Source organism: Panthera uncia (genome assembly GCF_023721935.1).
Source record: "Panthera uncia isolate 11264 chromosome A1 unlocalized genomic scaffold, Puncia_PCG_1.0 HiC_scaffold_17, whole genome shotgun sequence".
NCBI classification, from domain to species: Eukaryota; Metazoa; Chordata; class Mammalia; order Carnivora; family Felidae; genus Panthera; species Panthera uncia.
Window position 1 is genome coordinate 92,927,361 of NW_026057577.1, and position 10,182 is coordinate 92,937,542.

General features: G+C 46.9%; 1 long non-coding RNA gene across 2 annotated transcripts in view; it reads left to right on the top strand.

The window, feature by feature from the left end:
- LOC125934421 (uncharacterized) overlaps positions 1 to 9,393 on the top strand; it is a 69,586-nt gene extending 60,193 nt beyond the window's left edge. For both annotated transcript variants that reach the window (XR_007461380.1, XR_007461381.1), the window contains exon 5: positions 9,029 to 9,393. This is a non-coding gene — a long non-coding RNA (uncharacterized LOC125934421). The remainder of the gene's footprint in view (positions 1 to 9,028) is intronic.
- The last annotated feature ends 789 nt before the right edge of the window (positions 9,394 to 10,182 follow it).

A 10,182-nucleotide genomic window follows, 5' to 3' on the forward strand; every position in this document is an offset into this window, starting at 1 on the left:
CCTCAGAGACAATCAACTGTCAACAGTTGTTTTATCTACGCATATATACATGTATATAAATATGAAGAAAACAATTAAAAAGTAAAATTGGTGTTATAGCATGCATTTTTTTGCTACTTACTTGTTTTGCTTAATAATGATAGCAAACATTTATTATATATTTAATGCATGTTTGCACTCTGCTAAGAATCTTGGAAATCCTTGTGACTCATTAAAGTCATGACTACCATTCTCCTCATTTTCCCAAATGAAACAGCTGAGGCTTAGAGAGAATAAGAAGCAGTCCCAAGGTTGTATGGCAAGTGAGGGGCAGACTGAATCCAGGCAAGCTGACCCAATCACTTTTAACCACTACACCATGACACAATGCTCTTTTCCAATGTCAGAGACCTCTCCATGTCAGTTCCTACAGATCTGCTTCATTCCTCCTAATGGTTCAAAGTATGTCGTAAGATCAGCATACCAACATTTATATAACACATGTCCTGCTTATGGTACTAAGTTATTTCCACATGTTTTACTGTTACAAAATCAGTAATGAACATCTTTGCATGTGTGTAAGGTTCTAGAACTCTGCACTTCTTCATATTCCTCTACCTCAGCCCTTTCCTTCTCACTCATCTTTTGATAAATCAACATTATCAGTCCAGCAATGATCATATTCGAACTTTCTTCCTTTAGTTCATCTTCCCAGTCTCTGTCCATTCACCCGTCCCCAGCATCATTCCCTCCATTCCTTCATTCAATTTTCCAAAGGCTTTACAAGCTCCTTCTGGGAATCAGACATGTATGAGGTATCCACCAGAGCTCCCATCTAGTGAGAGAGAGGGAGTGTAAGCAGTGAAGTGACACAGTGTTCCTGTGACTGTCCTGTAACAGGAGCTGAGGCAAAGGATCCATGGTGTGCAAAGGAAGTGAGTGATCAGTTCCATTGGTGGAGGGTGGGACAGTGCCAGAATGGAAGTCATAGAGAAGGTCATTAGAGTCTTGAAGAATGTGTTTGCATTTTTTCCAGGTGAACAAAGAAAGGTGGAGCCCTCCAGATGCTGGGCAAAGATATGGAGGCTTGCCCACCAACACTCTCCTACCCACTTATGCTCAGTCTGTGCCCTCTAGCCCATGGCCATCTGTAACTTCTCCCTAGTCTGGTCTGAATTAGCTTCTTTCTCATTTTGGGATATTCCTAAATTCTTTCTCTTCCTATGTGAAATTGAACTTTATCAGGCAAGTTGGGGAACAATCTAGCTTCAGCTCTAAGACCCCTATTGAATCGTGTTTTCCCCGTGCCCAGCCCTATATTAGGAAGTGAGAATGTTTGGGCCTTGGGCCTCTGAATCTGCCCCAAGGAATCTCATGTCCTAAAAAGCTTTGCCCACACCAGACCTGGAAATGTGATCCCATTTGTCCCTGCTTATCTTGTCAGGTTGCTGAGCATGTCTTATTTTATTAAGGAGGAAAAGAGAGGGAGAGAAAGCCCTCTAGATGCTCTCAGGTGCTATAGGTGCTGTGTTTGGTGCTTAATCGCATTTAATTCTCATGAACATCTGGCCTAGTAGGTGTTAATTTCTGGAGTTGGATCCCAGATTGGTGAAGGGATTTGGCCAAGGCCACGTAGGAGTTAAGTGCCATGATGTGAATCCAGGTCTTCTTCCAAAACCCTGTTCTTTGCGCTGCATTTGGGAAGACGACCCCAGCTCCCAAAGTGAACTAGATTACACTTGACTCTGGTCCTTCTTTCACCAAATCCATCTCTGGGGTAGAGTGCTGTATCTCCAGTATGTCCCAAATGGCAACTGCACTGGTGTGTTTTCCTCTCATGTGGCGATAGAGCCAACCATCAAGTGACGATTTGTGTATCCACCCGCCTGAATGAAGGCTCCAGCCACCATTGCTGATACAGATGATGGGAATGGCGTTTAGCAGAGTCACCCACTGAGCCACCAGAGGGCAGTGCCCTGAGGGTTGTCGCCACAGCTACAGGGGACCTGGAGAGTCCAGCTGCATCTACCCTGCGCACCTGCGGGGAACATGGGACTCACGATGTTCCTGGAGGCTCCTGAGTAGGGGCGGCCTATGAACTCTTCCCCTACTCTGAGGAGCTTTCTGTCAGGATCTCTCCTCTACTTCTAGAAGAGAGCTTGAGCTTTGGGTTGATACACCTGAGTCATTTAACCTTTCAGAGTCTTGGCTTTCCTATCTGACAAACGGGAGGAGAAAACACTCAATAAATATTAATTTTCATTCTCCTCTCCTTTCTGCCTCTGTGGGGACTTCATTGATCCCACCATGACCATGAGAACCAAAGCTCAATCTCTTTCTATACCCCATGCTGCCACCCACGGTATGAGCTGACTACAGCATCCTCTTGAGGGCACTCATTTCGGCATCACCTCCAGAAGGACGGGGTCACACACAGGACTTCAGGGTCACCTACGTGGCAGATGGCAGCTTTCTCTGGATTGGCTCTGAGAAGCAGAGGTAATTGCAGTACATGCAGGTTTCTGCTCCCATTCCCAGAATCCCCATCACATAGACAGTGAGCCCCAAAAGCGTCATGCCCAGCCTCCTTCTCACGCAGGCACAGCTCCCTGACTTCTGTCACTTCAGCACAGACAGAATCATTTGTTGGGAAGCAGGAGTGGAGCCCAAATTAGGTTGAAGTGAGGAAAGGGATTATTGCCTTGGGCCCTCCCTAAGAAAATCACAGCAGGTGAAGTTGTGTGGTGGGGGCCTGGTCTGCAGCACAGAAAGGAAGGTCAGGCAAGAGGAGCTGTCATCTCGGCTCTGCCACTGACTCGGAGACTATATTACTTCTCCCTGAAGTTTAGTTTCCTCCACTATGAAATGGGAGAGTAATCAATAGTTCTTCAGACAGCAGTGGATAGATGCTTAGCAAATTCTAGGCGAGGGCCCCTCCCCTCACTCCCAGCACAGCTTGTATCTGAATCTCCTTCCCTCTCCTCCCTCCAAGTACCAGAGGGGCCAGCAATTCTCTTACCAGGCAGCTGCTGAGGCCCTGTTAGGGCAGGCCCTTCAGGCTTTCAGGCTGGGCATTCAGGCAGGACATGATCTTCTGGGTCCCCAAGAGTCTCCTCATCCTCAGCCCTGACTCCTTGGATGCAGGCACAGGCCACTCTCTGATGGAGTGGCTCTCTCCATGGGGTAGACAGAGCTGCAGGACCGGCTAGGCAGGCAAGTGGGCAGGGCTTCCCACAGCTCCTCCCCTGGGTGGAGCTCTGACCTGGTCCTGGGTGTCTGTGGGAATCACTCAGCTCCTACTATGGCTATTGGCTGCCAGGAGTTTGATTCTGAGTTGGTGTCTCAGCTGAGCTCCTGGACCACAGCCAGCAAAGATCAAAGACCCATGGAAGTCAAATACAGTGGGTGACCGCACCCACCACGCCTGGAAGAGGAGTCCCTTTCAGAGGGAGGTTCTAAATTTTGACGACACCTCTATCCTGGTATCATGGAGCAGGAGTTAGCAGCACATATGGCCTTGGGCAAGCCACTTTACCTCCTTAATTCTCAGCCTCCCATTCTGAAGATAGAACTTAATCATTTCTAAAATTCTGATTCCTTGTTGTGCATTTTAAGAGCACCTTTGAAACTATCAGGAAGCCTAGTCTATGTAAAAGGACACTTGCAGATCTGAGAACATCCTGCTTTCCAGGCTGGAAAGTTTCAAAAAGAGATATCGGGGCCAAGGGAATGGAGGACAGAGGCTGAGCTAGCCAATGCAGAAAGGTGGGAGGGACTGGCTAGATTTGTCCCTGTCTTCTCTTTCACCATCTCTGTCCCTCACACAGAGGATTCTTCAACTCGCTGTGAAGTCCCTCTAGGAGCATCCGTCCTCCATACTCCATCAAACCTCCTAACAGAACTTCTTCAACAGTGTGCATGCACTCCTGAATTCTCCCTGTCACCATAACCAGTGGCCCCGAAACTCACTCCTGGCTCCAGCCCCATAGGAAGGCACAAGGGATTTCCCAGAGGCTTGGCTTTGCACCCTGAGAGAGCCAGGAGCCAGGAGTCTGTCTGATGGAGAGAGCATAGGCTGTGGCAGGAAGCCCTGAGGCCCTCCTGCCCTCCTGACATGGTGTCCAAGCTCCTGCCCTGCCCCAGCTCGTCTTGGAGGTGAGAAGGTGGTGAGACAGGAGAGAGGTAGGAGAGGGAGCAAATGAAGCTGCTAGGAGTAAAAGGAGGTATGACTGAATGGGTGGGCATCGGCGTGCGGTGCCCCATAGAAGCCTCTGGCTCTAAGTCAGTTTCCTTAGTGCGCCCCAGCCTGGCCTGCCTTGCAAACATTTCTGTGCACTCGAAGAGAAAGCTCTTTGGTTTCTCCGGAGAGGCCTTGCTTTCACCTGGGAACCTTGAAGGTGGCTGAAACAGGCCTGGTTGAGGAGCTGGTTTTCAGGTTCTCCTTGAATGGAAAGTGGTTTGTGGCTTTTCTCAGAGTTTCCAAGATGTTCTCACATAAAACAAAGGCTCACAAGTAACAAAGACAATTCAGAGCTGGGGCTGGGGTGGGAGTGGGGTGTCCTATGACTCAGGAACAGTGAGACTTAGATGAAAGAACACGGGCCGGCTGGGTGGCTTTTGGCAGGTTACTTAAGCCTCTTTGGACCTCGGTTTCCTTTTCTGACAAACAGAGATGATGGTTTCTTGCAGTGTTGCTGAAGAATTCAGCAATGACAGGGGCTCCTGGGTGGCTCAGTCAGTTGAGTGTCTGACTTCGGCTCAGGTCATGATCTCACCGTTTGCGGGTTTAAGCCCCACGTTGGGCTCTGTGCTGACAGCTCAGAGCCTGGAGCCTGCTTTGGGTTCTGTGTCTCCCTCTCTCTCTCTCTGCCCCTCCTGCACTCACACTCTGTCTCTCAAAAATAAATAAATGTTAAAAAAATTAAAAAAAAAAAAGAATTCAAGGACAGCTGTAAGGGCATATCTGAAGCTACCTGGCACATTGTAGGTACTCACTAAATTGTTCTTTTTATTCTGATGTTAGTATCGTTTCATGTTTATACTTCTCTGTCCAATCCTCCATCCAGTATCTGTCTATGTCTATCATGAATTTATCATATTTCTCATCACTATCATTAATTTGTCATCTATTATCTATCTATTATCCATTTATCCTGTATTCAATCTTCCCAGTCAGATTGTAGTGCTTTCATTGTGTGGGTCTGTACTATCCTTCTGTGTGGGCATCCGGTAAATATGTTAATAGACTGACTATACCTGGGGTCAGGGCAAGCCAAAACTCAAATTACCAAAGTAGGTACAATAAGGGGTTTTATCTCCCAGTTTCAAACAATGCTTGAATCTCATGCCAGCTTCTTAGATTTCTTTCAGAACAACTGAAGGAATAAATGCCCAGAGCAGGGAGTTTCCATGGAAGCCAAGTCCTGCTTCCAGTGGTCTTGGCCTTGCTCCTTGGCTCCAGAACCCCCCAGCAGCCTCTGTACCATCCAACCCACCTAGCTTCCAAGTGTGACCTCTAGTCTCAGGATGCCTGAGGTCAGTGGTATTTTAGGATGTTCAGCTATGCAGACACACTGCCCATGGGTTACTCATGCCGGTGGCTGCCTCCTACACGACATAGCTGCACACCCTCCTAGAATGTGTCCCAGAAAAACAAAGGCCAGAGCGAGGGAGTATGCCTTGCCTGGTGTATCAATCACCATGCACACAAGATGCTATTAAATCATAATAATGCCATCCGTTTATATGGTGCTTTGTAGTTTTCAGAGCCTTCACACGTGCCTGTGCCTTGTCTTATTTGAGCCGCATTAAATCCTGTGAAGCAAGCAGGGTTCGTTCCTTTATTTTCATTTTGTGGATGAGAAAGCTGTGCCCAGAGTCACACAGCTACTAAGTATGGACTGGAACCCAGGTCTTAGGATTTTGGGTCCGCTGCTTGCCTCACATGTCCATTCAGTGATTTGGGGTGGGGGCTGGGGAGAACAGAGGAATAGAGTTCAAGTGAAGCAGGGGACAGAGCCAGCCTTTGGATCTTCCTCTGGCCTGGGAGGCCATGCTGGAACAAGGCCACCAAGCACCTGTGATCCCAGGAAATGCTGTCTGTCAGAACGAACACCCCACAACCCTGCCAACCCCTCTAGAAACTCTAGACATCCTGGATCTCCTTATTCCCTGCCCCTCCCCCCCATCAACTGATCCCCACTCCAGATACTGTCTCGTTTATCTCATCTGTATCTCCTCACCTTGGAGACTGAGGTCTCCTAAAAGAGACCTGCAGGCACCAGGCCCTGTGTAAGATGAGCCTCTGAAGTGTGGGCAGAAAATATTAGAATTTCTAGAACTTCAAACAATGGGAAAGACATTGCATTTTCTAGTATTTACTATGTGATGGGTACTGGCCACTCACTGCTCTGTCAGTCAGGCCATCCAAGGTCACATACCAAAGTCACATACCAATCAGCCTGGCCACACTGGCCTGAGATAGAGCAGGGCTCTAAACTTGGAGGGCTTGGCACCCACTCCTTTGCTTTCTGTGTAACTTGACCTTCTGCAGGGCAGGTGAGCCAAGTTAAATGAATTTATGATTTGTTTTCACTAAATAAACCCTGAAGAAATAGATACATGCTTAAAAATGAGTCCCGCCAGAGGAAACTACTTCAAGAAGATAGCATTAATAATGCAAACAGAGGCAAACAGCAAGAAATTGGTAGTGTTGATGTTTGGCCTACCTAATGCCCAGCTTAATTAAACATCTTCCATATGAAGAGTTCGGGTGGTTTTCAAACCTTCTGGTTAAAAATATAAAATACACAAGAACAACTGATGGACATCAAGAAAAAATGGAAATTTGCCAGCTGGATTTAAACAAAAGCCTTTGTATAATTGGTGAGGAAGACTGAAACATTAATATTTTAGTAAGCACAGCCAATGAAGCACTTTTTTCATTTGGATGTCTGTACCTTACTGTGGTATCTTTTTTCAATTCTGAAAGCTGTAAGAATCAAGCATCAAAGTAATTTGCACTTAAAACCCGATCTTCTAAATACTGAACTGCAAAATGTTAATATGAAGATAGCACAAACATAATAAAACATATCAACCACATAGCACTCACTAAAAACATCAGCATTCGTAATAATTCCTTTCAGTGAAAAGGTTTTTTTGTATTATTAACAAAATAAAAGCCTTGAAAGAAGTGTTATTTTATCCTTAGCTCATTCATTTAAATTCTTCTTTCTATGAGTTAACTATGGTATTGTGATTTATAATATGAAATACATATTTGGTCTTTGTCCTTCTTACTGGCCCGGAGGTAAAATTCTTGTGATTTTTCCCGGTGATGAGAGTAATAACTATGTCTTTTGTTATGTTAATGTGGTCACTTTTGGAATGCCCCTTGGTCACCTAAGGGTGGGGGCTGGTTGCCAGAGGAGGCCACCAGGTGATTCGAGGATTGGAACTTTCAGTCCCACCCGCTATTCCCAGGGAGGGCAGAGGGGGCTGGAGGTTGAAACAACCACCATAGGCTAATGACTCAATCAATTATGTTTAAGTAATGAAGCCTCCATAAAATCTCAACAAGACAGGGTTCAGAAAGTTTCTGCCTTGGTGAACACATGGAGGTAGCCAGGAAAGTGGTGGGCACGGAGAGGGCATGGGAGCTCTGTGCCCTTCCCCGTATCTTGCCTTGTGCATCACTTGTATCCGGCTGTTCCTGAGCTATATCCCTCATAATAAACCGGTAATCTAGTAAGTAAAATATTTCTGAGTTTTGTGAGCAAATTAATCGAACCCAAGGTCATTAGAACCAAGGTCATTAGAGCCTCTGGTCTACATGCTGGTTGGACAGAAGCACAGGTGACGGGCCACCTGCACTTGTGATTGGCATCTGAAGTTGAGGGTGGAGCAGTCTGGTGGGACTGAGCCCTTAACCCGTTGGATCTGATGCTTTCTCTGTGTAGATAGTCTCAGAATTGAGTTGGATTATAGGACATCCAGCTGATGTTGGAGAATTGCTTGTTGGTGTGGGGAAAAAACCCACACGTTGGAGGTGGGTACAGAATCATTACTTGCACCCATACTGTATTAGGACATGAGATACGTATGTGATTTCTATGTATATTGAGGGTACAGAGTCAAGAAAATATGGGGAAAGTTGGGCCAGACCATTGAGGAAGTTCCTGGCTATTCTTTCATCTTCCAATTATATTTTGTCTACCACATATCACCAGACTGATTTTCATAAAACCGCACAGGGGACCACATTCCTACTCTGATTTCTGCTTTCTGTTGAACCCCCTCTCCTAGAAAGAGTGGCAGACCTAAGTGCCTTCTGGGGCTGGGCCGCTGACTTGATGTAAGAAGAGGGTTGAATGTAAGGCATGGTGAAAGCAGCAGCAAGCAGGAGCATTCTTTGCCTTAAAATATTCCAACTTAAAAATTCTAAACCCTGGACAGACATGAGAAAACCCTGCCCTGGCCTAGATGGAATTTGTGGGCTGGCTTCTGAAAACCCCTGAGGAGGTCAAGGCTGACCTTGGAAAATGCTCTCCATCTCTTCAGACAGATCTCTCGCTGCTTGCTCCCAAATGGAGTCTACACTGTGGTCATTGCTAATTGGTGCTGATCTTGGCCCTATACTAGTCCCTCTTCCTGGCCAAGTAAGCCCCAGCTGAACAAGTCTGGTTCTAATGCATCCTCCTCTGTGGAGCAACTTGACTTCCCCTTCCCAGAGCTGCCCGCACATGTTGCTCTTACTCTTAGTGGGTTTTACTGTTCTCAACACATCACTGATCTGCCTGCCTCCACTACCAAGCTGGATGCTCCCTGAGGTCAGGTCCTTTGTCTTATTAATCAGTGCATCCCCAATACCAAGGTCAGTGCCTAGGTCACTGGTGGGTGAGTCTGCTGAGCTAATGAAAGCATGTAAACAATGGCTACCTGTATGCCGGGTAACAGCAGTACATTATTAACTCTAGTGTTTGCTTCTAATTTCTAATAATAATAAGCACATGCCTTCTCCTTTCACCCCTCCACCCTCTCTCTGCAGCTCCCTCAGCTCCAGTGCATGCACTTTTGGACTTTATGTGCTTAACAGACAGGAAGTAAAAGAAATGGCAAGTGGTGAAAGTTTCTTTCTCAGCCATGTCTCTGCAGTGGAGACAAAACCATGCAGCGGGTCTGCCTAGATGTGCCCGTGTCAGCTTCACCAGGAGTACCTATTAAAGATGCACATTCCTGGGGTGCCTGGGTGGCTCAGTTGTTTGAGTGTCCAACTCTTGATTTCGGTTCAGGTCATGATCCCAGGGTTGTGGGATCAAGCCCTGTGTTGGGCTTGGCGCTGCATATGGAGCCTGCTTGGGATTCTCTCTCTCTCCCTCTCCCTCTGTTCCTCCCCCAATTTGTGCTCTCTATCTCTCTGTAGAAGAAAATTTTTAAAAAATGCACATTCCTGGGCCCCTCTCCTGACCTACTGAATTGGAATTTCAAGAAGTATGGCCTGGGAATCTGAATTTTAATAAGATTCCCCAGGTAATTCTTCCTGGTTCTAAAATGTGAGGACTGCTGCTGTAAGGCAGAGCTCACCTTTCATTCACTCAGTGACGCAGTGAATCCGCAGTACTGAATAGCTACCCCTTCCATGCCGGGCACAGTGCTAAGTGCTGGCGGAACACGGCTGGCTCACACCTGGTCCTTCCTTTCTTTTGAAGCTCTTAGGTTAGAAGTGCAGACAGACAATAAATAAGAAACATATGTAACTACAACTTGTGATAAGAGCTCTTGGGGCAGCTGGGTGGCTCAGTCGGTTAAGCGTCTGACTTCGGTTCGGGTCATGATCTCATGCATGGTTCATGAGTTCGAGCTGGGGCTCTCTGCTGTCAGCTTGGACCCTGCTTCAGATCCTCTGTCCCCACCTCTCTCTGCCCCTCAAAACTGTCCCTCTCTCTGTCTCCCCCCCCACCCCCCTCAAAAAGAAATAAACATTTAAAAAAGAGCTCTTAAGGAAACGAGCAGACTATCACAACAGGGATTATAGAGAGGGCTGGGCAACTTAGAGTGACCGTAGAATGTCCCTTTGAAATGGGAAATTGAAGCCGATCCCCAGAGGATGAGAAGGAGTTGGCCATGTGTCAGGAAGGCAAGGGAGGTAGGAGGGGGCTGGGAGACACCTGTGGGTGAGACACCTGGTTTAGGAAAAGGAGT